Source organism: Triticum aestivum, chromosome 7A (genome assembly GCF_018294505.1).
Source record: "Triticum aestivum cultivar Chinese Spring chromosome 7A, IWGSC CS RefSeq v2.1, whole genome shotgun sequence".
Classification (NCBI taxonomy): Eukaryota; Viridiplantae; Streptophyta; class Magnoliopsida; order Poales; family Poaceae; genus Triticum; species Triticum aestivum.
Genome location: NC_057812.1, coordinates 85,289,633 through 85,295,997, shown reverse-complemented (window position 1 = coordinate 85,295,997; position 6,365 = coordinate 85,289,633).

The following is a 6,365-nucleotide window of genomic DNA, read 5'->3' as shown; positions in this document are numbered from 1 at the left end:
AGCTTCCACTCGTGACCACAAGAAGTGAACATGCCACAAATGCAAGAAACCTGGTCACTACATCTCTGAGTGTCCTCAATGGGACAATTAATCTAAGAAGAAGAAGAAGAAGAAGAAGAAGAAGAAGAAGAAGAAGAAGAAGAAGAAGAAGAAGAAGAAGAAGAAGAAGAAGAAGAAGAAGAATAAGAAGAAGAAGAAGAAGAAGAAGAAGAAGAAGAGCAAGGAATATGATTCTGACAACAAGAAGAAGAAGAAATCCTCAAAGTCTTCATCAAAGTCTTCATCTCACAAGAAGAGCTCATCCAGCAAGGCTCGTGCGTTTGTTGGCAAGGAGATGGATTCAGAGGAGGAGTCTGCTTCTGAGGAGGCAGAGCTGGAGTCTGAGGAGGAGTCCGATTCAGGCGTGGCAAGCTTGGCTTTAGCTTCGGCCTACATCGCCAAGTCCATCTTCAACACCGAAGACAATGGCCTCGTCGCCAAAGCTGATGCCAATGATGAGGGTGACTCTGCTCCGACCTATTGCTTCATGGCATGTGGTGCCAAGGTAAAGTCACGCGATGCTTACTTTCAAACATCCAGTGAAGATGACTCTGAATGTGAATCCAAACCTAGCTACAAAACACTTGCTAAAATTGCAACTGAACAACAAACTGCTATGGAACATATTCAAAAGTTGCTAGACAAAAGCGATGACCTGTTGGATGCGGAAATGACCCAAACTCGGTCCTTAATTGAAGACATTAAAAATCTTCACGTTAAGTACGAGGAACTTGAAAGTCTTCATGAAACCCTCTCAGCTACTCATGAGAAGCTTTCCTATGATTATCTTCAAAGGAAGCAAGAACTTGAGAACCTGAGAGCGTCTCATGAAGATCTTCAAAAGGAGAATGATTCACTTCGCACTCAACAGATCAATTCCGCTCAGGGAGAATTTGAACCACCATGTCTAAAATGTCTTGAGCGTGATAATGATGTCTCTGTTGCTGAATGTTCTACTGGTGCTACTGTTGCAATATCTTCAACTGTTGATGTGGTAACTAACCCCTCTTCTGATGATACCACTAATATTGCTGATGAGAATGCTAGGTTGAAGACATTGCTTGAAACAGGGATGTAAAAAAGCCTCAAAGAGCATCAGACACTATGTGATGTCCTCAAGAAACAGATTTTGAACCGAAACCTTAGGAAAGAGGGTGTTGGGTTCGAGAGGAAAATGAATGTTGATGGTTCATACTGGAAGCTTGAGCAGTACCCCAAAACCACATGTGGGTTGCTGCAAAGGGACCTTCAGTGGATCCATCTACCTTATATGGCTTCACTTGTACTAACCCTATTATCATTGATGAATCCTTTGTGCAAACTATAAACTGTTTAAGAATCAGAATGTTGAAGTGTTTGCCAGGTATATTAGTACTAACTGCAGGAATAGACCGCCTTTGAAGAAGATCTGGGTGCCCAAAAGTTGTCTTGAGAAGCTTCCTGTGAATGTCATAATGACACCACCTAGGAAGAAGACAAACCCCAGACCAAAGGCTTCATACAGACAAAGGACCCATCAGGGTCACCCTAACGCCAATATTTTGCAGGGAAACCACACTCAGACTTATGAATATGAGCGTGTTTCATCAAACCGCTATGTTCATAAGACCAAGAACTTTTCTGCTTATTCTTATGAGTATTATTCACCTCCTGCAAGGCTATTTGCTAGGGCTCCAAAGCCAAAGTTCTCAGATGCTGCACTTAGACTCATTGCTTCTAAGCCACCCCTGAAGATGTGGGTGGTTAAGAAGAATTAACTCCCTTTTGCAGGGAGTGGTCTCCAGCCGAAAATCAAAAGCTTCTGACACTTATGCTGGGGGCCTAAAACATCTTGTGGGACGCAAGATAAAATGCCAAAATGGTCTTTGTCGGTGTCAAAACCAGCGGATCTCGGGTAGGGGGTCCCGAACTGTGCGTCTAAGGCGAATGGTAACAGGAGGCGGGGGACACGATGTTTACCCAGGTTCGGGCCCTCTTGATGGAGGTAATACCCTACGTCCTTCTTGATTGATCTTGATGATATGAGTATTACAAGAGTTGATCTACCACGAGATCGTAGATGCTAAACCCTAGAAGCTAGACTATGGTATGATTGTTGTTTATGATCTATCGACTAGCCTGGCCTCGGTTTATATAATGCACCAGAGGCCTAGGATAACAAGAGTCCTAGCCGAATACGCCGGTGGGGAGGAGTCCTTGTCTTGATCACCAAGTCTTGCGGAATCTTCCATGTATGCAGCAACTGTCTGAACTGGCCCATGAGTATACGGCCATGGGGGTCCTTGGCCCAATCTAACAGATCGGGAGATGACGTGGTGAGTACCCCCTAGTCCAGGACACTGTCAGTAGCCCCCTGAATCGGTCTTCAAGTTAGGGACGCTCCTCGATTCTTCCGAACTGTTCTTCATCTTCGGTTGTCGGTCTTGAAAACTGGTTCAACAAATCTTCTCATATTTGATCTTGAGGATCGGTGAAATGCATTCGACGAGTTTACACGTCGGGTATCCGAGGAGCCCCTTTAAGTTTCTGGCCTTTATCAATGCCTTGTTATTTTTATGCCACACCTCGGGTTTGAAGTTGTTCCCGGGAGGTAGTGTCCTCTTGCGTCCGAGCTCTAACGCCGAACTACATTCGAGGTATCTTTTGCAGCCGAGCACCAATGCCGGACTGCTTCCGAGCTCCAACGCCAAAATGTATCCGAGCTCCAACGCCGGACTGTGTCCAAGCTCCAACGCCGGACTATATCCAAGATGTCATAGATCATCTTGGTCCAAAAAAGTTGAAGGAGTTTAGCCGAGCTTAATGCCGGAAATGCCCTCTATGGAGCTAGCCGCTAGCGGCCGAGCTTTATGCCGAACTGCTTCCAAGGTGGTGCACCACCCCAACCGCGGGTTGATTTTTTGTGAATATTTTTAACTGGTGCAGTTTATTCTCTGCCGATGTATATCCAGTAGCCCTCAAGGTGTGTATCGGTCTAAAACCCGAGATGCACCTGAAGGCAAGCATAAAACCGCTATTCCCAGTAGCCCCTGAGACCCAGGTCGATGCGCGAAATCGGCCTGAGGATCAACTCCTAGCTCGGCAGCATACATAGGAATAAAAAACGCACCGTAATATATTAGAGATAATAGTGATCGGCGAACGGGCCCCTGAGAGAGGGTCATGAGAAGTCGCCATGATATATTAGCTTGATCCTAGATAGGTCCAGATGGTACTTATTGTTGTCCGAAGACGCGCTTTCCCATAGTTCAATCAAGCCGAACACTAAGCCCTTTGAATTTTCTGCATTGAATAGGCAATGCAGTAGCCCCAGAGACACTGGTCGGGTGGCAACACCAGATCAGGGGATCGATGTGCCCCTTTAATATTTGTAAATAATGAGCGCAAAGCCCAATAGCCCCTGAGCCTTAATGTGGGCACGGGTGGTCAAATTAAGGATCGATATCCAGAGTAAAATCACAGATTATGTGTAATGATTCCATGTATCCAAGTACTTTACATCATTATTTTGACTCCATTGCGACCGTTTATCAGTTGAAAGTGGCCCATCGTTGGCCTCTACCCCTTGGTAGATACTACGCAGGGTGTTTCCGCAATAACAAAACAATCCTTAGCCGACGTCTCGGTGCCCGAAGGCGGTTGTGTTAGCGGAAACGAGGCAATCAGATGTGCGGGGTTTATAACTTTCGCTTAGTCATAGGAGCTTTAAACTGGGGAAGCTAGCTATGAGCCCCCGGTTAGTGTTCGGCGACATCCGAGGTCAAGTCGTAAACACTTCGGCCAATGTTATGAATGGCCCGTCATTTAACATAGTCATCGGATCGCTGACCAGTTTACGCCTATTGTGACAGTCAGTTTTGGCTTTCTCCACTAAGGTGCTTAACCATGCGAGCTGGAAGCACAATCGCAGTTGTTCTCCCTTTGCACACCTAGCCGAACAAAGCGGAATGTAGGAGGCAAGCACAGGAGTCGGGCAACCCAACTATTGACCAAAGACACAATTCAAAACCGATGCATATATAGTAGTGTCCGAGAATGTTTTTGCCGAATCTCTAAAGGTGCCCGGCGTTCCACTGCGAGACTTATGTTGGAAACACACAAATAGTTAAAAAGTGTCATAGGCTTGGAAAACCGAAAAACGTCAGCGAAAACCTGACGTCCGAAGAAGATCAAGTGTTCGGTGCCAATCTGAAAATTGGACTTTAGAAGAAAAAAAAAGTGCTTCTGTCGTGTTTTAACATGACACATCCTATCTAAAGACTTCAAGCGGGTCAACCTACGGCTTCAACCTCCTATCGCGAAGGCGGAGTACTTCTCTTTAGGCCAGTTTAGCAAACTAAACTCTAGCGGTTTTGAGAGGGAAATTAGGCTCCCCAGCTAGTGACCACACACTCGTGTTGAAAAAGGAGTGATAAATAATAATAAAAACTTTGCAACGACTAAGAAGAATAACACTTACTATAAAACGGCTCATATAAATTTAAGAGCCCCAAGTGACTTGGGTAAAAGAATTTTATGTATAATGATTGTATGTACCAAAGTACTTATATCATATCTGTGTTCACCCGAGCTTTATACGTGTCTTAACCGACCGTCGGCTTCTCCCTCTTCAGTCAAGAGCCGAAAAGTGTCATGTACTCCACCTGTTGAGAGTATCGACGGTGTTTCCCATGACCAGGCAATCAGGCCATAAGGCTGTAACAGACAAAGCACGCTCAGGGAACTTATGCTATATTACTAACGAAGTGTAAGAAGCATCTTCGAAGAAAATAGTACCCCCACCGATACCTTTCTTCAGTGCCCATTGTTACTATGAGACTTGTCCGATAGATTTTTTGTACTCATGAGTTCCGTTGTGTGCCGACCATAATTGAAAACAATAAGGGCGCTAACTTCCGGCTTCACCCAGTCTGAGGTCCGGCTCGAATGACCCGGTCGTGACAATCGCAGAGGTGCTCCCTTTACTCCCTAGCCGAACAATCGGGAACGTAGGGGTAAACATAGGAGCGAGGCAACCCAGCTTGCAAATCACTTAAGTCAATATGGTGCATATTGTGGCGTAATACATGAACAAGGAATGAAGTCGTACAAGTATAATCATATGCAAGAGGAAAAGCTTCATAAAGGAAGCCCCCAAGTAAACGGTGTATTTGAATTTGTGTGTCACAAACAAAGTTTTGACAAGGAGATTTTTTACAAGCAACTTTTTTCCAAAAAGGTATAATGCTTGGTCGAACCGGACACAAGTTAAAATTTAAAACTTTGAGCATGAAGGCAACTTAGCTGGTTAATGTGTTTGGTATTGATGACATGGTCTGAGCTTGATGCGGGACAAGGTTCCATCCCCAAGCCAGTCCCAAGGTGGCGGAGCAAAGAGCTCGGCACTCCGAAGTGGTGACATAGCACGGTCAATGCAGGCCGACAAAGTGATGCCGAAGTCCCCGACATGGGGTAATGAAGTGTTGACGAAGCCCCCCGTCTAGCCCAGGTGGCGTGGTATGTCAGTACGCCGAGTTGATGATACTGCCCAACCCAGATCATTTTCCTGTGCACAAAAAATGGTGCAAACCGGAGATAATAGTATAAAAAAATTGTTGCATAATAAATAATTTATGCAAAGTGAGCAATAAAAGAAATATGGCCTGGAGCCGAAGTCAATGTCTATGCCGGGCGTCAGCGTGATGCGGTAAAGGCGTGGCAAAGCCTGAATTCACAGGTCGGTCCGAGATCCGGATGCGGCGTTCGCCGGACTATATACGGAAACTGACTGAACCACCATGCGACCGTCGTTAATGCGGCCACCATTTGATAGACCTGCGTACATATGATGGAACAAATCAGAGTAATAATTCCTTGGGAAAAATAAACCCAAACAAGCAAAAAAAATACTAGGATTAATAGCACCTGCTTTATTTGTTGTAGCAATCCGAAGAAAGGTGATTCCCAAAATTGAGACTCGATCCGCATACCCATTGCCTGATGGGCGATAAAGCGACGGCATGGCGATGCTGGCAAAGGTTGGCTTGCCGAGGCAAAGCCCTCGGTCCAGCTAACGTGACGGAGTTGGTCGGCTAGTGACGCCGAAGTCTTCGGAGTAGGTTGATGAAGAGATGGCGAAGCCCCCGGTCCAGCCGAGATATCGAAGCCTAGATGTCAGCCGATGAGTCGAAGTAGGTCGGCGTGATGGACACCGACTTGAAGGAGCAACAGTGCGGCCCTGCCGATGCAGGTCGTGACGTGGTCAATGCTGGCTTGATGAAGTGACCGTGCGGCGATGCCGGTGTGCCCGCTCCGTGTAATCCGTGGGGCAGCGATGTTGGTGATGA